General features: G+C 35.4%; 1 protein-coding gene across 4 annotated transcripts in view; it reads right to left on the bottom strand.

The window, feature by feature from the left end:
• The window catches only part of TENM4 (teneurin transmembrane protein 4), a 2,911,279-nt gene that overhangs the window by 2,503,203 nt on the left and 382,746 nt on the right, over positions 1–25,330 (bottom strand). For all 4 annotated transcript variants that reach the window (XM_045483835.1, XM_045483839.1, XM_045483838.1 and 1 more), the window contains exon 3: positions 22,919–22,962. The gene's annotated coding sequence lies outside the window, so the exon portion shown is untranslated. The remainder of the gene's footprint in view (positions 1–22,918; positions 22,963–25,330) is intronic.

Raw genomic sequence — 25,330 nt, 5'->3', positions numbered from 1 at the left:
GTCATGAACTGAGCTGAAGTCAGATGCTTACCGACTGAGCCACCTAGGTACCTCACTTCATACCTCTAAATTAATCAATAAAATTACTCTAAGTAGATAAATTTGAAATGCAAGTTAAATGTACAGGATTTGTTTTTATTTATTTATTTATTTATTTATTTATTTATTTATTTTTAATTTTTTAAAAAAAATTTTTTTTTCAACGTTTATTTATTTTTGGGACAGAGAGAGACAGAGCATGAACGGGGGAGGGGCAGAGACAGAGGGAGACACAGAATCGGAAACAGGCTCCAGGCTCTGAGCCATCAGCCCAGAGCCCGACGCGGGGCTCGAACTCACGGACCGCGAGATCGTGACCTGGCTGAAGTCGGTCGCTTAACCGACTGCGCCACCCAGGTGCCCCAGGATTTGTTTTTAAAATCACAGGCTCTCAAACAAATAAGACTTCTTCTAAAGGATTAACATTGGAAATGGAGAAAATGAGGAAAACATGAAACATGTGGGATAAAAAAATAAAAATAAAATCAATATAACGGATCTCCTGTGTGGGCTTTCTGAAAAGAATCAGAGGAAGACCATTAGGCAAGGCTTTTGAACCATGTCCCAAAAGAGATACAAGTCAGGCTCTGCTGAAAAAAAAAAAAATCAAACAAAACAACAAACAAACAAAAACATATGGAACATCCAGGAGGAGAAAAAAAGATTTGGTATCTGGAGAGTAGTAAGTCCTATAAAACTGCTACAAAGGGTAGGAAAGCAGATGCAGGAAAGCAGATCAGAAAGACAGATTAATCCAGACTGTGAAGATCATGCAATGCAACAGGATTTAAAATTTATCCTGTAGGCTAATGGTTCTCAACCCTATCTGTGTATCCGAATCACCCTTGGAGATCTTGAGAAATGTACTTGCCATAATATGACTTTTGGAGACACTTATGTAGTAGTTCTCAGACACAGCCCAGGCCTCCAATGTTTTAAAATCTTAACAGGTGGGGCTGACGCACAGCCAGATTTTTATGACAGCAGTTTTAGGTCAACTTTGTAGGTAAAAGTTGCTACAAAAAATAAAACAATAATAGATACCTTCTTTAATATTTATATTTGTGCCTTTTCTAACTCTTCAGAGAATAATAGCACTGAATAAAAAAATATAAAACTTATCCAATAGGAAATTATCTCTAAAATATTCCCAGTAGCCATTTATCCAAAAAACACATTGAGAGGTATGTTCTGGGTACAATACTGACCATCTGTTTCAAAATTATATGATATTAGGCATGGTATTATTTTATAGTGGCAGACACAACAGAAGGACTCAGGTAAAAGTCAGAAAGTTCTCTTTATTACTGACCTCTCCAAATAAGGGAAAGCTACCATGCAGGGTCATACACATGGTTGCACCTGCAACAGAGTAACAGCAAGGTGGCACTGTAGAAGGTAATTTATGCATAGTTAGATTTCACGGTCTTTAGGTGGACTGCATATTTTAAATAATTCTTACAGCCCAAGGAAGAAGGGGCCTTCCCTGAGTGTTAGGTAACTGAGAGCCTCTAGTATGGGTATGTGTGTTGTAAAATCCAGGATGTTAGGGCCTGATAAGAAAAGCAGTTGGGGGTCAAGGCTTAGAAAAATGCCCATGAAGGGGAATTGAGAATTTTTAGCCGTGACTTCAAATCTGGGTCAACACACCACTTGTGAAATATTCTATTACACTACACCATGTAAAATACATCGCTAGCAAGGATGTTGCAATTATTGTATCTTATAGCTGACTTTTGGCTGTCCAGTAATTAGATCCTTTCATAGTGTGGATATACCCACTGTATGAATCTTGGAGAGAGGCAATATTCATACAGTGGGATATCTAAAAAGTATCGTGCTACTCTTAGCAGAGAGCATCGAATTATCATTTTGATGAACTGGTCAGGAAATACTTTACAGAAAAGTTTGTGATTTCATGTACACTGTGGCAGAAATTATGCCGTATGTTTACTACATCACTTCTTCCATGGTAAATAGAAAAGCTACATTTCTCAACCTGTTTTTAAAAAAAATGTTTATTTATTTGAGAGAGACAGAGAGTGAGTGGGAGAGGGGCAGAGAGAGAGGGAGAGAGAGAATCCCAAGCAGGCTCTGTCCTGTCAGTGCTGAGCCCATTGCAGGGCTCGAACTCATGAACTGTGAGATCACCTGAGTCGAAACCAAGAGTCAGATGCTTAACCGATTGAACCACGCAGGTGACCGTCAACCTCTTTTAGAGTTATTTTGTAAACACATGACAGTCTGGCCAATAAAATGAGAGCAGAAGGGTTATAATCCACTTTAAGACTTGGCTTTTTAAAATTATCACGTTTCTCCATCCTCCTTCCCCTACAATAGCCTCAAATGGTATTGTCACAGGTTCAAAGAGCTAAAAGCTGAGTCACAGGAGGAGATCCTCAAAGGGAAAGCCACTCAATCTGCACTAAATTTTGCACCATCAAGATATAAATCTTTATACATTTAAGCCATTGAGATTTAAGACTTTGTTATTGCAGCAGAGCCTGTAATATCCTGACTAATCTGTGTACACCACGGAAATGCAGTTGAAAAATTTCTCTTTGCCAGTGTCTATTAAACTTTTGGCATTTTGTAGAGGTTAGAGAAACTGAAATGAGTAAGAAAAATTTCCTAGTCCTAAGTATCTCAAAGACACTAAATGATATTGCCAGGATAGCCAGGCTGGTAGATTCTAGACTACATCTGCCAAAATTCCAAAGCATGAAATTTAAACTTTGCTTTAATTTTAGAGTTTAAAAAAGGATACTGAAGAGGTAGAGAAACCCAATGAGTCACTCATACACATAATGCTACTAGTGTTTTTATTTTGAAGATGAGAATTTTGGGGTTCAGAGATGTTAAACAACATGCCCAAGGTTACATAGTTCATAAGTAGAAGATAGTGAATTTGAACACTGATTTATCTAACTATAACTATAAAGAATGCCTCAAGGACTGTAGTCTACTGCATATAATTATCTACTAAGGATACAAAATAGTAAGTCCAAAAACCCAATCTTGTGTATATAAATGTATAGCTGATTTATCTGGTTTTCCCTATTTCCATAGTTTATACCTTTAACTCTAAAAAGTTAATAGGTTCTCCTATGCTGAGATATTGACACAAGAGAAATTCCTGGCACAAAAGAAAACTCTACAAAGTTATACCTACTTCATTTTCTTAATTAAAGCAAGAGTAACCTAAAAAAAAATAATAAAGTAATCATAACCTTAAAACCATGTAGTAAATTATTCACTTTGGTATGAAAACTCTATTTCATATACTTAGCTTTTTACTCTATTCATGTAGGTATGTACACATAATAGAGGAACAAAGCTTACTATTGCTTTAATTGAATTCATTTTTTTCCAATTTACATTTTCAGAAAAATCCTTTTAACAAGTGTTACTGTTATATATACTATCTATTTATGTATCTATCATCGGTCTATCAATTTTCTGTTTGTTGAAACATTCGGTATCTTCAGATAACTTTAAAAACAAGGAGAGGCATAATGTATCCTGGTCCATACTATATTAGTTACAACTTTCTCAACAAAAATAACTCAGTATTATCAGTCTTTACTTATCAGTATTTATTTATTTATTTATCTATCTATTTATTTTGAGAGAGAGAGAGTGAGTGAGCAGAAGAGAGGGGCAGAGAGAGAGAGAGAGAGAGAGAGAGAGAGAGAGAGAATCCCAAGCAGGCTTTATGCTCATCATGGAGCCTAAAGCAGGGCTTGATCCAATGACCCCCAGAATCATGACCTGAGCCAAAACCAAGAATCAGACACTCAACCAACTGAGGCCCCCAGGCACACTAAAGATTGTTTTTAATATATCAGGCTTTTTTCTATTTTATTTCAATTTGAAAATGTGGTGAGGCTGGAAACGTAGTTATTTATTACTGTGATAAATATCAAGATAAGCCTTAGAGAAAAAGTGACAACTCATCGACAACCCAGAAAAATGTTGCTTTAAAGCACTATTCTATTCATGTTACAATTTTTGTTTGTTTTTCTTGTATCCTTTCTTTATATCCAAGGACATTTGCATGATATGTATGTCTTTTTGAGAATGCAGTTTATCCTTCATGAGAAATCAAACAGTGAAACCTACAGAATTCAAAATACTGCTTTCAAAAGATGAACAAAACCTGTAGGGAGCAATATTAGAGATTGATAAGCCTATTTTGGATTACATCATAATTTTAATTACTGTTGGATATAGAATTAAGCTCTACAGATCTTGGCTGTGTTGCTCCATAACTATATATTTTGAAATTCCAAATATATTTTTCAGCACAGTCTTGAAAATATTATACATATAATATACACATGATATACATATATATGTATATCCCTCTTACTATGAGTATATGTACGATGTAATATTTATATATGTACATAATTTTGTGTCTATATATATGTACATATGCATATATGTGGGCATATCTTACACACACACACACACACACACACCTCTGGCTGAGTGTCATGGCATGAATAAAATGGTGTTGAAATTATATGCTACATAAAAAGGACTCCTCAGAAAATTAGTCTATTTGGAAATGCAAAAACTCATAGGCTTGTATTTAAAATCCTAGAAATCAAAGAATATTTTGTTTATCAAAATTGCTAATAAAATGTTAAACAAAGATTCTATTTTCACACCATTGCCTTTGATGATAGAGAATTAAGAACAGCAGGAGAAACACCTACAATAACAAGCAGCAGCAACATTGATAAGCAAATCCCATTGAGCCTACAGGCAGGATTGAACAGAGAAATGCTGGACTGAGAGACACAGAAGAACTGATTCCAAATTTCCCTGATGTTAATTTCTTTGATTCTGTCAGCAGTAGTCATGGTATTATTTGGCAGAACTATGCCAAACAATGGTCTTACACTGTGGTGTCTGTCTCCAGCCTCTGTAACTGCACATGATACACGTAAACAAAACAAGTAAACTCCCTTTACAAATCTGAAGATAGTTTGCCTTTCCACTACCTAAAATATCAGGTTCAATCTCCTTACTATGACCCACAGAGCATTCACATTTTGCCCCCTTTGATTTCACTAAAACATCTTAGTCTCATGTGCCACCCTCTTCTCACAAATGGTTCTTGTCTCTAGTCACTTTACATGTGTAATGCACAGAGCACATTGTGCTGCTACCTCAGGCCTCAGTGCCTTTGCACATGAACTTTCTAATACTTAGAACAATGCCCAAACATGATCCCACTCTGCATTTAAGACCCAATGAAAATGTCACTTTCTCTGTGAATTCTTTGTGAAGAAATCCTCCTTGTTTCCCTAATTTTCTCCTCCTCATTTTGATTCCAGATTCCACGGGAGAAAGTAAAATGTGTGCTTGGGGATCTAAGATAAAATATTTAAATTACACATGAACTACTTATTACAACAGTGACCATAAATAGAATAATTTAACTATTCAGAGTTTCAGCTTATTCAGACATAAATCAAGCATGATAAAATCAAAATTATGGGTTTTTTTCATGAAGACGTAAGGAAATATGCAAGTAAAAGTCCTCAAAAAGGTCCTAACACAGGGTACATATCCAAGAAGTGCTGTCCTAGCACCAGGAAAATTACCTGGTGAAGAGAAGCATGTCAAGAACAATTTGTTGAATAAATATTGAATTAATATGTAAGATATCCACTTTTTCTGTCAATAAATTTGAACTGAAGTTGAATCACAAAAGAATTCTGATTGATACAGACCTAAATTTGAGTCTTACTCAAAGACTATATATGCTTCAGTTTCCTTAGTTATTCAAGGTTTTAAAAGTAAAATTCAGGGGCGCCTGGGTGGCGCAGTCGGTTAAGCGTCCGACTTCAGCCAGGTCACGATCTCGCGGTCCGTGAGTTCGAGCCCCGCGTCGGGCTCTGGGCTGATGGCTCAGAGCCTGGAGCCTGTTTCCGATTCTGTGTCTCCCTCTCTCTCTGCCCCTCCCACGTTCATGCTCTGTTTCTCTCTCTGTCCCAAAAATAAATAAAACGTTGAAAAAAAAAATTAAAAAAAAAAAAGTAAAATTCAGGGCATGAAAAAATATAACTTCTTCCATTGGGAAATTTGTGGAAACTCCAAAAGGAAGAACAAACTCTTGTAATCAAGGTCTCTCATCAGGTTCCACCAGCCATTTGTCATGTCTCTAATTCTCTACCCAATTTCATACAGAGGAAAGGAGTTTTACAACAGGAGCTCATTGCAGAAATTAAAACTCAAACTGGCTGTCCTCTGTTCATTTGCCACACGACATAGGTTTCTGGTGACATTCAGCTAATGAATTTTCTTCATGATTAACTACCCGTTATAGGTGGCCATTATAATGGAAATATATTCAGCCTGTGCTGCACCCCTTACAAGCAAGGTAGTTGTGTAAAGGGTCATTAATATAAGTGAGCTGGGACAGTCTTCTTTTATGAAGTCAGAGAAAAATGGAGCTTGAAAAATATTGCTCACAATCAAACAAATTGCTGAAACAAAAACTATGCTCTGCTGGACCATAACATCTATTCTTTTTTATTAGGATGCAAGCAAAAGCTATGTAAAATTAGATGATATATGCAATACAGGAATTCTCTATTTCATTCTTCCGGATGCACTGAAGGAAAGGCAAAAAGAACTAAACAAAGTCAAACAACTGTCCAATTATTTCTCTTTTAAAATCAACATCTTCTAGTATTTGCTTAACTTGTCAAAATTCTCTGTAGAATTTATACTATGGGAGGCTTTCACCATTGCTTAATCTGTAGTGACATCTGGTGGCCCAAATCACTCAAGTAGTTGGAGAAAACTTGCATCTTCATTATACATCTTTTAAGACTCCTTATTGGATATAAGTCCTTATGTGGTCACCATTAAGAATGAGTTAACCCTTTCTTGGATTCTAAAGCCAAGTGTACATGTGTGATGTGCAAGAGAATGGAGGGAGAGCACAACTACATTTAAAAAGACTATAAAAATGCCTAAATTTGGGATTAAAGTATAATCTCACTTTATGATTCTTTTTCATGTTCAAAATGATTTGCCTTTACACATTATTTTGGACTAAATTATTTACTGACTGCCTAGTAATCATCAAATACTATGGGTACTTTGTTTCTTTATCATTAATCTACTCAATATTTTATTGAGCATCTATTATGAACCACATTATTTACAAAAATTTACCTATAAATAGGTTTGATCACTCTGATTTTATCAGTGGAAAATCAATATGCCATTTCAATAGCAACTTCTGGATTTCCTAGTGTCCTAGCAAATATCTCAAGATTTTCAACCATGTTTTCACAGTTCTGTATACCTGATACCCTTAGCATATCAGGTATATTTCTGGGCATTCAACAATTATTCAGATATACCTGATAATCAAATGCCGGCTGACTATTGATATATTGTGCACTTTTAATAAATTAATCATTAATAGACTAATGAAGCAATGCATTCTTTCACTACTTCTATTCTCAATAAATGGGTACCCCTTCAACAGTTAAACAAATCAAGTACATAGGAAATACCCTCGATTCCTCTCCTTCCTTAAAACCAATCCATCACCAATTCCTATTGATTTTATTTCCTGAATAGATTCCAAACATGTTGAAGTCTTCCCATTTATCATATCCTTAATGTCAGTTCCAATTATTTCTCAAAGAATTACCAACCAGACTAACTAATCTCCTCATATGTACTTGTATTCTCCCAGCATTTTTCTCCGCAATGCAGCCAGAGTGATCTTTTCCACATCAAATCTTGTCATCTCCATGCTTAAACTCCTCTACTGGCTTCCCATTACTCTAGTAAACAGACAAAAATGTTTAACCATTCATGGTCTTACTGAGTTTTACTTTGAACCTCAATCCATCAAAGGAGACTTCTTCCTACCTTAGAAAAGCCTGTATCATTTCTGTATATCAGGTTACAAATTATTTTGTAAAAAACCGGCCTTCCTGTCCATATTAACCTGTCCATATATTTAAGCAGGTTAAATATAACACCCTTAAAATATAAACATGTACCTCAATATAATGGTAATTTCATATTACTTCCATTTGGTTAATATCTGCCTCCCCTCCTAGACTGTTAACTTCTTAATGAACAGAAATGTGTCTGCTTTGGCTAATCATTGTATCTTTAGCACCTAGACCAAAATTTGGCATACCCACTGCAGTTGCTTGTTAAATATCAGTTAAAAGAATGACTCTCTCTATATATATATGTAAGGGTAATTAATAAAATGGGTGTTGTACTCCAAAACACTTGTGTTTAAATCCTGACACTGTTGTTATATTGTTCTATGAAACTTGATACATTATTTCTATGAACCCCTGTCTTCTCATCTGCAAATGGGTAAAGGCTGTTGTAAGGATAAAATTAAATAAGTTAATGAATGCAAAACCCTTACCACAAAGTTAGTTGCCTAATAAATGGTAGCTATTGTGATTATCATCCATATTTAAAGAAAATGCATCAAATTATAGAAGAATATGTGCCACTCTCAATGGCTTTGTGATTATGTAGAAGGTTGTAAGCAGGGCTCTAGGTGAGCTTACCTGTAAAACTATATCACACATCAATTCCGTATTAGGAAATAGAAAAGATGCAAGAAGGTAGTGGACAAACAAAGTGGTTACCAGCAATTTTCCCGGACTAGTAAAATGTAGAATAAGCAGGTGAATTATCATTTTTAATGTTTATTTTTGAGAGAGAGAGAGAGAGAGAGAGAGAGAGAGAGAGAGAGAGAGAGAGAGAAACAGAATCTGAAGCAGGCTCCAGGCTCTGAGCTGTCAGCACAGAGCCTGATGTGGGGCTTGAACTCATAAACTGTGAGATCATGACCTGAGCTGAAGTTGGATGCTTAACCGACTGAGCCAACCAGGTGTCCCAGCAGGTGAATTATCATTCTATACATATATACACACACACAGGTAACCAGAAATACATTTGTGTGTGTGCGCCTCTGTGTGTGTGAGTACTTTTAGTAGGCATGAAGGCTTTAAAAGACACCAACACTACAACATGGGTTTGCTAAGAAACACCAGAGGGCTCCCCTGCAAGGCAGGATACTGAAGACTGTGGCAAGAAGAATACCCTGGGGAGGGACATGAAGAGGTAAGAGACTCTCCCCAACCAGCGGTAGGTGATAAGGAAACATGCTATTCTCGTTTGAACCACAAAGTTAGAGATCTGAGTGAGGGGCATCCTCATCTATTTTCTCATGATTCCTTACTTGTGCATAGATATTTTTAGACAAAAGTACTGCATTATGCATGATTTACACTTCTAGTTTTCCTTGCCTGCTATATTGTATAATAAAGAATATGGTTTAAATTATATTTTTTATAAATCATTTAGAAAAGATATGAAAGGCTAGGATCTATGATATATCTTTTTAAAGTTCTGAGTGTAAGAACCACAACTCTTTGTGATAAATATGTGTATGCCCGGCCCTAGGCACTTCTTTCCACCCTCTATTTCTGAGAGATTATTCCTGGTATGTCTTACAAGTATATTATGGAAGTAGAAATGGAGAAAAATCTGGGAAGCACCAAAGATATACCACAGTAGAGAGGAAACATAACAACAAAATAATTTGACAATTAAGGAAGAGCTATAGTTTTTAATTAAGGGAGCATACCAAAAACACATGCCCAAACCCTAAACTTTACTACTTGCAATGGACTCTCTAGGATATGGAGCTGGATGTGTCAGCTTTGAAGAAGTTTCACATTGGTTTTAATGAGCATCCACATTTAAGAACCCACAAGTATATACCAGAAAGCAGCGAGTTGAGGGGGAATTATTTCCCTATTAGTTTATTCAGTACTTTTCAAACACATATGGATTTTAATTTCTCCGTATTTTTTCCTTGATGTTCCCTTAGTCTCAGTTGCCATTCTGTTTTCGTCTTACAAGGGCATTAAATCATCTGTCTGTGAAAGGTTTTCCTATGTTCTTCAATTAATATGAACCCCCACCTTCCCTCATGTTCCCATGAGTCTTTTGATGTAAACACAACAATAATTTTGCTTGGCCTCACAATGCTTAAGGTTGTATGCTTTCTTTAGGTACAGAGCTTATTCAGATCTATATCCTACCAGGACTTTTGCACAGAGCTTTAGACACAGAAAGTGCTCAATTAATGTTATTGGACAGAAAGAATGAAGGCATAAATTAATCAATTACTTATTTTCGCAATTTCAAATTTATATTCAAGAAAGAATAGCATAGTGATCTAGATGTCAGACTCTGGAGTCAGAATACCTGAGGGCTTATACCAGTTTGGCCATTTACATAACATCTCAGTATCTCAGTTTCCTTATTTGGAAAAGAAAGACTATAATAACATCTACCTAAAGTGTTGTTATAACACTTTAGCATTTGCAAAATACTTAGATAAACATTTGGCATGTAGAAAGTATTCAGAAATAGGCTTCATTGATTGAACCACTAATCTACAGAGACACTGTTCTTGGTCACAATTGAAACAGTTGGAAAGTATTCTTTGCCTCTTCTTTTTGCTCAGTCTAAATTACAATAAAGTAAAATCTCATGTTGAATTGATAGTCTCTTCTCAAGCAGTCCAAACATTTACAAAAAATACATTAATTTTAACTCTGTGAAGCATTATCATAATTAATATTTATTAAGCACCCAGTGTGGAATATACAGCATAGAGAAGATAGAGAGAGAATTTGAATTTGAAAGAGACAGTCTGATGTTTCCCTATACCTGCATTGACATTTCAATCAAGCATTCCAGTAGACATTCCACAGACCATTTTCAGGATCTGTAAAGCTTCTGTGACTGCCAAAAGTCCCTCACATGCCCCATCTAAAGTAATTTAACAGGGGGCTAGATGTAGTAGAAAAAGTCCGAGTTGCACGAAGATGTTCCTGGGTTTGAGATCAAGATAAATTGGCTTTATGACTTTGGGCAAGATACAGGACCATTTTGGGCCCCAGTTATTTTACCTTGAATACTGGAATTATAATATTTACATGGCAGGGATAGTCATTGGCAGATACTAAATGTCATGGTTATTATTTTCTCAGTCAGTTAAAAATGATTTTGAGTTATCATTATGGTTCTAAGATCTAATGTTCTGGGAGGTCATCCTAGGTTACCAGAATTACTTAAATATTTGCATGGGGAATTAAAATTGCTCAGAGTCACAAAATTTCATATTGGTCATAGGAATTGTCGGCAGCTACAGAAAAACCAACTTCAAAGCCCTTTGCATTAATAGCATAGTGTCTGGTTATGGGGGGAGTCTGATATATCTCTCATCCATAACAAATGACCTGCAGGGCAAAGAAGAATAATTATCCTTGCAGTCACTGGCTTTGTAAGGTGACTCACCTTTCTGCTTGAGAGATTTCTTTACCATTGCACATTTAGAGGAGTGAGAACCGTAAAAGAGTTGAAAGTACATCAAACATTTATCTCTAGTTTCATTTTCTAAGGAAGAGCAGGTGTGTCATACGATTTCTCGGAGGGGCAAAGACTCCTCTAAGGCCTCTTCTGGTACCCATAGAGATGGAGGGCATGGGATGGAAAGCCACAGATAAATACTTCACTCAGAGACACCAGGTCCAGGCAGTACAATCTCACAAGACTAAGAGTCTCAGAAACAGTCAAATTGTTATGACTAAAAGAGAAAACTCTTATAAACTCCTATAGGAGACAGTTTTAAAAACTGATATAAACTCAATATAAAATATCCTTAAATCACACTACTGAGAACACTTCAATGATGGCCTCTGAGACATATTTCCCTCTCCATCCTCTGTGCCTCCACCCCACCACTGATGCATGCACATCTACACATTCATAAAACCAGAAACAAGATTTAGCATACCGCCACTGTTATAGTTTATTTGTTTTTGCTATTCAACCAGCCGGTACTGAACACCTAAAAAGAATAATTAATGTATGTAAAAGTGTCTCAAGCACGAAGTGCTTTGTGATTACTATTTAACAGAGGAGATCTCCTTTCCCATAGGCAGAGTAATGGTCTTCAAACATATTTTACCTGTGAATTTTCTCTAAATAACAATTTCATTTTTCTTTTAAAGTTTTATTGATTTATTTTGAGAGAGAGACAGACACACACAAAAGCAGGTAAGGGGCAGAGAGAAGGAGAGACAGAATCCCAAGCAGGCTCCATGCCTGAAACCCTGACGCAGGGCTTGAACTCATGAACTCTGAGATTATGAACTCATGAACTCATGAACATGATGAACCTGAGCCTAGATCAAGAGTCAGACACTTAACTGACTGAGTCACCTAGGTGCCCCTCCAAATAATAATTTTAATAGGCAACATTCCCTGAACACTTAACCAGTTACTAGGTATTATTCTGTTTGCTTTCCATTTACTAATTTATTTCACCATCAGAATTTTACAAGGTTGGACTATTATTGGTCTTTTAAAATTATTAGTAGAGATGAAGAAACTGAGGCTGAGAGAAGTGAAGTGACTCGGCGTTAAATAGCTCGTGAGTGATGAAACTAATTTTTGAACGCAGTCTTTTTCCAGAAACCTTACTCCTAACTTATCCAACATGTGTTAAATTTAGAAAACAATGAAGCAGAGAGGCTCTGGTAAATTCATTCATTCAACAAATATTTAGTACCTACAATGAGTTCCACTACATCTTAATCATTAGAAGTAGCCAATGAATTTGTTCTTGTTCATATGAAACATCAGTAGAGTAGAAAAATAGATAAAACTAATAATACACAAAGAAAAAGCAAATGTATAGTAATTGTGATAGTCAACTCTGTAGTCCTTTTCCACACATGTTCTTTCTACACCTCCGTGATCCCCAAGACAACACAAAGCGCCACCATTCACCAAGTTGTTCATTGCTCAAATGTTGAAATAATTTGATTCAAATCCAACCAAAACTTCTATCAGCTATACCTTCAAAGTATATTTCTAATCTGACTTTGTGCTTCTATAATATGATCCTAAGCCAGGCCACATCATCTCTTACCAGGATTACTGCTCTAACCTGCCCCTAGTCTTCATGCTTCCCCTCCCCCCTTTCTCTCCAACATTTCCTGTCTAGTGGGACAGTAAGTTCTGCTAATTCTACCTTTTGAATCATTCTAACTCTTCAATTTGTTGTTATTTTCATAATTTAGATCCACATCTTTGACTCTATTAGTACTAAGTCAGGGACTGTGGAACACTGAGGAACCCCAGAGTTGTAAGAGGTCTCTGAAGACATGTGTGCACATAAAACTTTCTGTAGCTTCCATAAGGGCAAGAACAACTACCACTAATTGGGAATAAGGAAAAAAGTTGCATTTAAAATAGACTTCTGTAGGAGTGCTGACAACACTGACTCTCATTTTTGGCCCTCCATCTTGTTCATGCCCATGCAAAAACCTCCCTCCCTTTCTACGTGTTCCAGGCCCCATGGTATTAATGTGTGCCCTGACTGGAATGTGGGAAGGTTTGTTCTGCTTTTCCCCAAAATGGCACACAGAAGCCTCCACTTTAGACAAGTAGTAGAGATGACTGACACACAGAAACGTCCACTTTAGATATGTATCCTGTGACCTCATCAGCATGTCCCATTGCTCCATGAAAGCTGAGGATTAAGGTCTGGACTGGGTGGAGAAGCACTGTAGAGACTGGGGGCAGAGAATGGCCAAGTACCCCCTGGATTTTCCCTTCTTCCAATCTCCCCCATAAGTTATCCTGAATAAAATTCTTTATAAATGGGATGGAGTAGTTTGCTTCATTTCTCAGTCTTGAAGTGCTTTCTCAATCTGGAGGATATTTTACTAAACCTCCTCAATTTTCTAACAACTTCCAAATTGAAAAGTTAGGAACCAGTGACAAACCTCTTGACCACTTACACACATCATACATTTTCTTCACTCCCAACACTGTTCCTTTTCAAGTAAATAGATCTGATCATTTCACTAATATGCTGACATTAATGTCTTCCTATTGTTTAGGGAGAAATATCATAACTCCTTAGTTTGTTGTTTGGGATCTCTGTTGTACCATACCCTCATTCTTGTACCCTCTGTACCTTAATTACTACCTAATTTGTTATTCATTAGTTATATTAAAAAATCTTCATGACTTCATGTTTTAGCTTATGTTTTATTCATGTTTTGGCTCTAATGTCTTTTTTATTCTTTATCTCCTAGACAAAATATTTCAAGACCAAGCCTAATTGCTCTTTCTTTGGAGCCTTTCTGATTCCCTTTACGCAAAGTAAGTTAATCATTCTACCAGTACTTCTATAGTACTTATAAAGTGGTAATAAGTTACACATCATAATTTTCCCCTTTGACAGAATGACCTAAAACCAGAAACTTTAAAAATCTAAAGTATCAACAAACCTTAGAATATATTCTGCTGTATAGTAGGCCTGTAAACATTTGATACATCATCTTTTTTTTTTCTTTGTCATTCTGACTTTATTTTCTTTCTTCCTTCCTTCTTTCCTTCCTTTCTGTCCTCCTTTCTTTCCTTCTTTCTTTTCTTTCTTTCTTTCTTTCTCTAATTTTCTGTCTTTGAGTATAGTTGACACAATGTTATATTGATTTTATATTTATCCATGTTATTTAAATTTAAATTCAAACATAAAGTATGCAAATTGTATGCTTTCAAATATCATCTTAGTTTCAAGTTTTGCTTATAAATTTTGAAAGGAAATATATTATTACTTATTACTATACATACCTTAACAAGTCTTGATTCACAACCATACTTTATTAGGGTAAACAGCCTACTATTTGGTCTTCCACCTTAGGCTTACCCTTCTTCAGTTCAATGTCCATTTTATAGTCAGAGAGCTATTTCCATAATAAGAAGTTTGATTATGTTTCTCCCTTGAACTGCAAACCCTTTCACATCCTAGATGAAGTCCAAACTCCTTTCCATGGTTTGCCAGATCCCTCCTTTCTGGTCCCTCCTCGTGTCTTCTGTCTTGTCTCCCCCCACTTTCAACTCTATCTACCCCAAAGCTCAAAATCCTATTCTATGCTCCAGGCATGTCAAACTTGTTTTAGTTTCCCTTTTATCATGCACCTCTGTGAATGCTGCTTCTCTATGCTTCTGTTTATACATCCTTCTCCTATCATTTTCCCTTCAATTCCTTGGTGTTCTTTAGGGTTACTACTTAATTTAAATGTCAACTAGTCCAATGTCTTTCCTGACAAACTCTACACTCTCCCCTCCAACAACACTAGGTAGCTGTTGTTCCTCTATCTTCCACTGTACCATGTGCCTGCCACTATCACAGCACTTACCAGCGTTTATTTTTACTTCCTGTTTACTTGTTTGAACACCTCAATAAACTTCAGAATCTTTCAGCTCTTGAACAATCTTATTATCATAGTGTCTCTAGAACCTTGCACAGCCCCTAGCACATAATAAATACTAAGTAAATATTTGTTAAATGGATGAATGCAAACTCCTATTCAGACCTTAGACTCAGCCAAAATCTCAAGAGCAATGTGAGATCTTAGGAAAATAAATCTCAAGATGGTTTAAGGATTCTAAGTGAGAAACTTATTCTAAATGAGGCTCATTCTGAGCCTTAGGCTGGGAAAAGAGGATTTTAACCACAGAAGAAGAGATACTCATCGTGAAGTAGACCTTCAGATACCAAATCTGGTTTTAAAAGCCCTAGTAATTTTAGAATGAAAACATGCTGTTCCCCAGAAAAGCTGAGCAGGTAGGTTTTAGTTTTCTTCATAGGAAAGGAGAGAAGACAAATCTACAAGGCAGAAACAAAGATTACATATCCAAAATAGCTGGTGATCTTGGGCAAGTAAATTCCCCTCTTTCATCCCATTTCAACCACAAAATAGAGAAACAGGTTGAATTTTCTTCAGGATCCTTGATGGCCGATTTCTGTTTAATGAGTCTAGAAGATAACCCTCACCTCTAATACCTACTACTGCAAAGTCTCCCTAAATGTGTATCATCTTCTGCTCTGATGTATCCTCTATACTACCAAAACTTTCATTTCTGACATAAGAACATAATCATACCACCAATAATTTATATCTTCCAATCACTGCCCTATACTCCTTGATGCCCCAGCTGGGGAATGGACCCATGTTTGATCAATAGAATAATTTACCTACTCATACTTGGATGTGTCCATGACCCATCAGCTCAACATTTTGGCTAGAAGGACTAGAAAAGTGTTCTTGCCACTGCTATTGCCAGGCTGGTAGGATATCAGCCTCATGTGAATGTGGCAAGAGCCAAGCTGTAAGAAAGATGGCACAAAGGAAGGCAAGGCAAACAGGTACAATGAGGATTAAGACCTGTTCCTGGTTCCAATATTTTTGAGTCCTCAGGTTCAGTCAAATGTTAGCACTACCTTGCAGCTTTCAGTTATTATGAATTGGTTTACTATCACTTCAACAGTCTTAATATATTATATTTAAGGTGAATCTCAACATCTATGTTTAATAATGAGAAAAATGCCATTTCTTTTAAGGTTGTTGTTAAAATAATGTATGAAAAATTGAATAGCCTATTGTGTTGACTTGTATGGGCTTTCAACACATACTACCTTCTTTCTTTTCTTATCTGAATATATATATATGTGTATATATATATATATATATATATATATATATATGTGTGTGTGTGTGTGTGTGTGTGTGTGTGTGTGTGTGTGTGTATGTGTGTGTGTGTATAGTCTTGGTAGTTCTATTATCCTTCCCATGGAAGGTCAAATTACTGTCTATATCATGAAATAAATAAATTCACAAGGCAAATGTTTTGTTAAAGTGTGGACTGAAAAGCTAATTTATGTGAACAAGGACAAGTTTCAAGCATTGAGGCATGCTTGGGCTCCACATTCTTCGACCTCATAGTTTATATTGCTGACTACTTTTTTGTGTTTACTATAACGGTTAATTCTCACAACAATCCTATTAGGGAGTTCTTTATTATGCCTATTCTTAGATATCTAAACCATATTAGTTTCCTTGTGTTTTCCCACTTTCTAGAGGCTGCCTGCATTCCTTGGGCTAACTCTGACCTCTGCTTCTGTCACACTGTCTCTGTCTCTGACTTTGACCTTCCTGTCTCCCTCTAATAAGGACTCTTGGTTACGTTGAGCCCATCTAAACAATGCAGTATAACCTCCCCATCTCAATTCCTTAATTTAATCATATCTGCAAATTCCTTTTTAGCATTTCAGGCGACATATTCACAAGTTTCAAGGATTAGTATGTGGACATATTGTTAGGGTAGGATGGGCATTATCCAGCCTACAATATAAACTAATCTTTATAGAAATTAGAAGACAGGCCCAAAGCTACACAGATGGTTACTCTGAAGGCTAGGTTTCAACTCCAGTCAAGACAGTCTAATTCCAAAGCATGTGTTCTTATCTATCATGTCTATGATATGTAGACAGGGCTTCATGGCACACTCTATAATACTATAAAAATATAGAAAACACAGTATAGATTTATTCACTGTCAGTCTCCAGAATAGTTTGTTTGGTTCTGCCTGAAGCTTTTTTTCTCAGCCATAAGCTGCAGAAAAGTGAATCTGTTACTTGGAAAAGTACATCTGTGTGCTTTCTCCAGGCAGTCATGAGACTTTCATGTCCTTATGATTTACACTGTATACAAACCTTGGCACCCAGTTAGTTTCCTGTTGGCAAAATGACTTCACTATATACATCATTCTTATCTTAAATGTTTGTGAAAGTCAGTCAGTCAACAAGCATTTATCGAGTGCCTAAAAAAGCATTTCACATAAATCAATGTGCTATAAGTCAATAAGATAATCACTCAAATGTCACCAATATAAATGGCATTCCTCAAATGAAAGTTTTAAAACACTGAGATTGTGAAAACACACAAAAAATATGACTGCATGGCTAAATTATACTTAATGACCTGAAGGTTTAGAAGATATTTAAATGTCTGTATGTCTATCTAGCTACCTACCTAACCACGCCCCTCACACATACACACACACATAAGATACCTACATGTTTAAGTCAAATATTTTCAGTGAATCAAGCTATTCATTTTTTTAGATGTAACGCTGAGCACATGGATATAAGCACAGTAAATAATTAATCATAAAATGTTTGCTGAAGTAGGAGGTACTATGAATTGGACCCTAAAGCATACATATGCACTCCACCATTGAGGCTTCTTAGAGATGAGAATGCCGAGTTACATGCAGCTCTCTGGATGTATTATACTCTGGTGAAGGAAACTTTAACATGGAGTTCCACTGACTGAAATGCTCTCTTCAATCTCTTCACCTAGTTAAGCCATATTGATACCTCAAGTGTCACCTTCTCCAAGGTACTTCTCATTCCCATTTACACACTTTCACAGCACTCAGTACTTGCCTCTATGATGACAGAGATTATCATTCAAGTTAGCTGAGCTATCAATCTGTATTACCTACTGTATTATGATCTCCATGAAGACAAAGCTGCATTTTATCTACTTTAATCCATGCAGTCCCCAGCATGGATTCTGGCTTAAAATAAAGAAAATGCAATGGGATCTAGAAGATGAAAGGTCTAATATTGTGTAGAGATACATAAGATTTCTGTAAAACTGGAACTCTCCATACAAGTACTACTCAGAACCATAATCCTACTTTCCCCTAGTTGATGAAACCCCTTCACTTTTAGTTCTGAAATTAGTTCAGAATGTGGAATCAATATTTCCCTTAAATGGAAGCATGTAAATTATATGTGTAACTCTTTACGGATAGTAATGAAAACACCAATAATGCAAGAATCATGGCCCAGGAAGAAATTTAGCTTCTCACATCAGCCAGTATCACCACCAGATGCATGGCAGCCCATGCTGGGATTTGGAGGCCAAGGGACTACACACTGAACTAGGCTGCATCTGTTCCAGTTCTGGGTGGTCAAACTTGCTTCTAAAAATATTCTCTTTTCTTGATGAAATAAATTGATAATGTAATCTATCAGACTGTGTTGTGGGGTGTGCACATCTGCACTTGGTTTCTATCTGCCAAACTTGAAAATGACATAAAATATCAGGGAAAGCTTTATAAAAGAACTAACATTTGAACAAGGAGTTTTATAGAAGTTTAGAGTTTGTCCCGTGCAGGAGTAAGAATAACAGCCTTCAAGGTAGAGAGAAAATGTACAAATCTATAGAATATTCAGGAAAAGAGGAAAAAATGGCTGCAGCATAAAATGAAATTGGACTTATAGGTGGAGAATATTGGAAGTATTCTCCTTCCAATATTGAAGGTAAGGTTGGAGACGTGGATGGACCTTGACATTGAATGTCTTTGAAAACCAAATTAAAGGGGCGCCTGGGTGGCGCAGTCGGTTAAGCGTCCGACTTCAGCCAGGTCATGATCTCGCGGTCCGGGAGTTCGAGCCCCGCGTCGGGCTCTGGGCTGATGGCTCAGAGCCTGGAGCCTGTTTCCGATTCTGTGTCTCCCTCTCTCTCTGCCCCTACCCCGTTCATGCTCTGTCTCTCTCTGTCCCAAAAATAAATGTTGAAAAAAAATAAATTAAAAAAAAAAAAAAAACAAACAAACAAATTAAAGAGTAAATGCTAGGAAAACAAAATGGCATGAAAAGGATTTTTAAAATAGGATTTTTAGTAATTAATAGCTATTTAAAAGCCATATAATGCTAATGCTGTTTTGTTGATTTATCAGGCCTCTTGAATTTAAATATTTTCCACTGTTCATCTTCCCAGAACACTGTCCTTGCTGGTTTCTGATGCTAAAATATACACAAGAAAATCATCTAGGCCCAGGCTAAAGACCTACCTCATTTGTGAAACCATTCCAAATTCTCACTTATTAAGTGCCCTATTATAATCTTTCTATTTATAGCTTCTGGAATATATCATACTTTATATTATAATTAGTTTTGTTTATACCTGTCTCTCCTACTATAATATGAACGCATTAAGCTTTAAGGCATGTCTGATTTCCAACAGCAGCAACTATGAAAACAATAATAATGATTAATAACCATGTAATGTTTGCTGTATGATAGGGACATCTCTAAGCACATTACCAGCTCATTCAATACTCTGAGACAATGAAAGTATGACATAGAGAGGCATGAGATCATATACTTTGGATGAGCCGGATCATCATCCCCAAATTCTGGATCCAGAGTTTTTGCCCTTAAATATATGTAATACTATTTCTTTACCAAAACCAAGGATGATGTTTTTTATATATTCTATAATCAAATAATAATTGTAATAATAAAAACACTATTTACCTTCAAAACATATAATTGATTTATTTAAAAAAAATTATTAAAGTAGGTTATATTTCAAGCACTTTTTGTTTTCTCAGGATTCAAAACTAAAGCCGCTTCTGCTCTTGTAGACCTCATAGTCACAAGAGATTATATATCTACAAAATGTCACCTACAGATAAATTTTTAGTCATTTAAAATGGTATCAACAGCCAAATTATGTCTTCAGTCATAATTTCTAATGATAAATGTAAACCTGGATTAGTGCTGATTATTTTAGTGAATTCATACATCCTTTGGGCATTTTATTGTTACATGACCTTATCAAGAAAACAAATTTTAGTCATTTATGTGGTTGAGAAGTTTTAACAAATTACTTTAGAGAGACTGTTTTCTTGCTTATCAGGATTTATGTATCAGAAAGTATATCCAAACTAGATGGAAATTCTTCAATTGCAAGAAGGACTAATTTTAGACCCAGAAAGAAGCCTTTGATACAACAATTCTTGACATTTGAATTCATTATGGTATACCTGCTTGAGAAATAGCTGCTTACCTATAAAAGTTAAACGTACTCTCTCATCCATACGGTGTATTCAATCATATGTTAGTCAGTTTCTCATGTTTCCAGCTCAGTACCACAAATAAGCCATTATTTTTCTCTTGATGTAACATATACACTTACATAGTTTTTATAAATTCATAATTTGGTGTTAAATGAAGTACAGAAATACTGGTACTGAAAATAACTTTTTTTTTTGACAGTTGAGAGGTTAAACAATCAAAACTCAAGGCTGCTTCTTTGGACCCACTAAATGGCTGTTCAATTTCACCAACAAGGCTAGTTAATGACTAGTTATTTCCAGATTAAATTTCAAGAGGTCCTTTATAGCATTTTTCTGCAATCTTCTACATCATAGTTCTTTCTAATATGACTGTCAATCAGATCCTGCTTAGTTAAGGTAACACATGTCAAATATTTTCAAGAAAAATGTCTCAACAAGTCTCTTATACTTCATTTTAAAAATCAAATTAATTTAAAAATATGTTAAATAACCAAACGTCTCTTCAGATGCCCTAACTTTCCACTTTGTAGACAGCATGTTTACATAAAAATACTCTTGTTTATACATAATGACTTGGTCTCTCACTTTGCAATTTCTATATTTTCTATTTACTGATTTAATTTCTTTTCTACTTTTATTCATTCTATTTTTTCCAGGTTTTCATGGGCCATTTAAAAAAAACATAACTTTTTTAGAATATTCTCAACTGATTCTTAGAATGTAGGCTATAATTGCTCAACATTATCATATTTGCTTGTGGTGATATCAAATAGCATTGTCTCATTTGCAAAATGAGTACTTAAAAGAGAAATGCTATGGGAACAAATCAACTTTATTATAAAATGTTAATAGGCTGGTAAGGTAGTATAGAGTAAGCCTATTTCAACTCCTCTAATAATATTCCCTCCTGTATTCTCAAAGGAGATGGTTAAAAGTGTTTTGTTAAGATGTCTGTGTAAAATAAAAATATTACATAGACATTAATATAAATCCCAATTCCTAAAAAATAATTAAAAATTATGTGTAATTGTATTTTCACTGGCTCTCCCAAGATATCTTGCATTATTCAATGAAGTAATGAGACATGAAAACACCAACAATTCCTCTTGAATAACCTATCTGATTTATAATACATTTAAGTCAAGAATAAATTCTTCCTGCTGTATTGCTTCTCAGCTAAGTTACATAGATTCATAAGGACATAGATAGAGCCACAGAACATCTAAATTATTTATTAGGAGGAAAGAAACGAGATTTCCCTTGGTTTAAGATAAAACCTGTGACTTCACAGTGGTGGTTTTTTCAACTTTGATGCATTGTGAATAGCAACAGAAAATATCAACTGCCATTAAAATTATTAAATAAACTTCCCAAAAATACTTAGTTTGAAATTAGCTCTCAGATAAAATTAATAAGTTCTTGTAAACTTGATTATTAAATGTGCATGCTTCAATATTAGGAAACCTAACATTTTCTGACAGGATTTTATTACTTTGATACATCAAAGAAACTAAATACTTCATCCCATTCAAATTCTGGAACAAGAATGAATCATTCATTTCCATATTTCTAAGCATTTTATGTTATGAGACGAAAGAATTTCATAGACATTCCATATTTTTCATGGAGTGCTAAAACCTTTAAAAAATAGAAAATCTAAGCAAATTGCATTGTTTATACAAGTTAGCACTGTATAGTTCCTCTCAGGTTAGTTTTTCCATTTTTCCTTTTTTTTCTTTATTCATCTGGACCCTGGTTTTTCTTTATTCATATGAACCCTGTGTTTTCATGACAACACAAACATTAAGTGTTCTCCAAATCATTTAATTCCATTATCTTTTGCCACTTTGCAGATGGAACTGTTTCACCCATCATATCATTTAGTGAGGGATAAACAAAAAATATTTCTCTAGGAACTTTATCTGCAGGTGGAGAATACAATACTACAATACCCCTAAATCATAGGTTTGGTTTCTAGCTTTAAGGATCAGGGTGTCAGAATATCTACTTTTTAAAAATGCATCACATTAAGAAACGTGGTATCACTTACCAGTAAGTTTACATCTCAGCGCCCATCTCCAAACAAAATTGACACTGAAAGAATTAAAAAAATATTAAATAAAATATAAAAGCAAAAAATACAAAGTCTGATTATTTCATAGTAAAATTATAAACCATATTATTAAGTATACATTAACACAGCTACTGAAAAAATACAGTATTTAGACAGAATGCATTTTAATAATATAATGACAATAGACTTTCCATAGATAGGCAAATTTGTACAAACTAATCTTCATTTATGGCAAGGAAGTAAATTCAGTATAAATTTTTTTAAGGTATCAGCTAGGTTAGAAAGCATTAAGGATAAAAACAATTTCAGTTAGCATCTATGCTGAATTATTGCCCAAGCAGTTATGATAAAAATAGTGCTGGTCAAAAAAATAATAAAATATCTAGGAATAAACTTAACCAAATTGGTGAAAGGTTCGTTCTGTGGAGACTATAAAACATGGATGAAAGAAATTGAAGATAACACAAACAAATGGAACGACATTCCATGTGAATGTGTTGTAAAACAATACTGTTAAAATGTCTATACCCAAAAAAATGCACACATTTAATGCAATCCATATCAAAATATAACATTTTTCAAAGAACTACAACAACAAATGTAAAATTTATATGCAACCACAAAAGATCAAAAATAGTGTAAGCAATCTTGAGAAAGAACAACAAAAGTGAAGGTATCACATTCCCAGATTTCAAGATATACTGCAAAACTGTAGTAGTTAAAACAGTATAGTACTTGCACAAAAATAGATGCATAGATCAACAGAACAGAATAGAAAGCCCAAAAATAAACCCACACCTATATGGTCAATTAATCTTTGACAAAGAAGGCAAGAAGACACAATGGGAAAAAGACAGTCCAGATAGTCCCTTTGATAATGGCTTTGGGAAAATGGGACAGCTACATGCCAAAAAAAAAAAAAAAAAAAAAAAAAAAAGAGAGAGAGAAAGAAAGAAAGGAAGAAAGCAAGAAAGAAAATGGACCACTTTCTTACATCATATCCAAAAATAAAGTCAAAATGGAGTAGAGACCAAAATGTTAGACCTAAAATCATCCTAGAAGAAAGCAGTCAGTAATTTCTCTGACATGGCCAGTGGCAACATTTATCTAGGTATATCTCCTGAAGAAAGGAAAACAAAAGCAAAAATAAACTTTTGGGTCTACATCAAAATAAAAAGCTTCTGCACAGCAAAGGAAACAATCAATAAAACTAAAAGATAGCCTACTTAACTGGAGAAAATGTTTGCAAAGAACGTATCTGATAAAAGGTTAGCATACAAAATTTATAAAGAACTTATCCAAGTCAACACCAAAAAAAACCCCCAAATAAACCAATTAAAAACAAATGGGCAGAAGACTTGAAAAGACATTTATCAAATAAGACATTCAGATGGCCAACAGACACATGAAAAGATGTTCAATACCACTTATCATGAGAGAAATGCAAACTGAAACTACAATGAGATATCACCTCACACCTGTCAGAATGGTTAAAAAAAGAAATGGAAGAAACAAGAGATGTGAGGATGTGGAGAAAAAGGAATCCTCATGCACTGTTGGTGGGAATGCAAACTGGTACAGTCACTGTAGAAGACAGTATGTAGGTACCTCGAAAAATGAAAAATAGAATTACCAATAATTCCACTACTGGGTATTATCCAAAGAACAAAAAAAGACTAATTAAAGAAGGTATGCACCCCTATGTTTATAGTAGCATTATTTACAACATTCAAGATATGCAGCCTAAGTGTTCATTACTAGATGAATGGATAAAGAAGATGTGTGTGTGTGTGTGTGTGTGTGTGTGTGTGTGCATATGCAACAAAACAAAATATTACTCAGCCATTAAAAAAAATGAAATCTAGGGGCGCCTGGGTGGCACAGTTGGTTAAGCGTCCGACTTCAGCCAGGTCACGATCTCGCGGTCCGTGAGTTCGAGCCCCGCGTCGGGCTCTGGGCTGACGGCTCAGAGCCTGGAGCCTGTTTCCGATTCTGTGTCTCCCTCTCTCTCTGCCCCTCCCCCGTTCATGCTCTGTCTCTCTCTGTCCCAAAAATAAATAAACGTTGAAAAAAAAAAATGAAATCTTGCCATTTGCATCAACATGGGTGGATGTAAAGAGTATAATGCTAAATGAAAGAAATCAGAGAAGGACAAATACCAGATGATTTCACTCAAGCAAATGAACAAAGGAAAAAAGTCAAAAACCAAGAAACAGACTCAAACAAACTGATGGTTACCAGAGGGGAGGTTCCTGGGGAGATGGGTGAAACAGGTAAAGGGAATTAAGAGTACACTTGTCTTCATGAGTACTGAGTAATGTATAGAATTGCTGAATTTGTATATTGTACACCTGAAATGAATATAACACCTAATGTTTACCAGACTGG

The sequence above is a fragment of the Leopardus geoffroyi genome, chromosome D1 (genome assembly GCF_018350155.1).
Source record: "Leopardus geoffroyi isolate Oge1 chromosome D1, O.geoffroyi_Oge1_pat1.0, whole genome shotgun sequence".
NCBI classification, from domain to species: Eukaryota; Metazoa; Chordata; class Mammalia; order Carnivora; family Felidae; genus Leopardus; species Leopardus geoffroyi.
The sequence above is the reverse complement of the archived record's forward strand: the minus strand, read 5'-3'. Positions and strand labels throughout refer to the sequence as shown.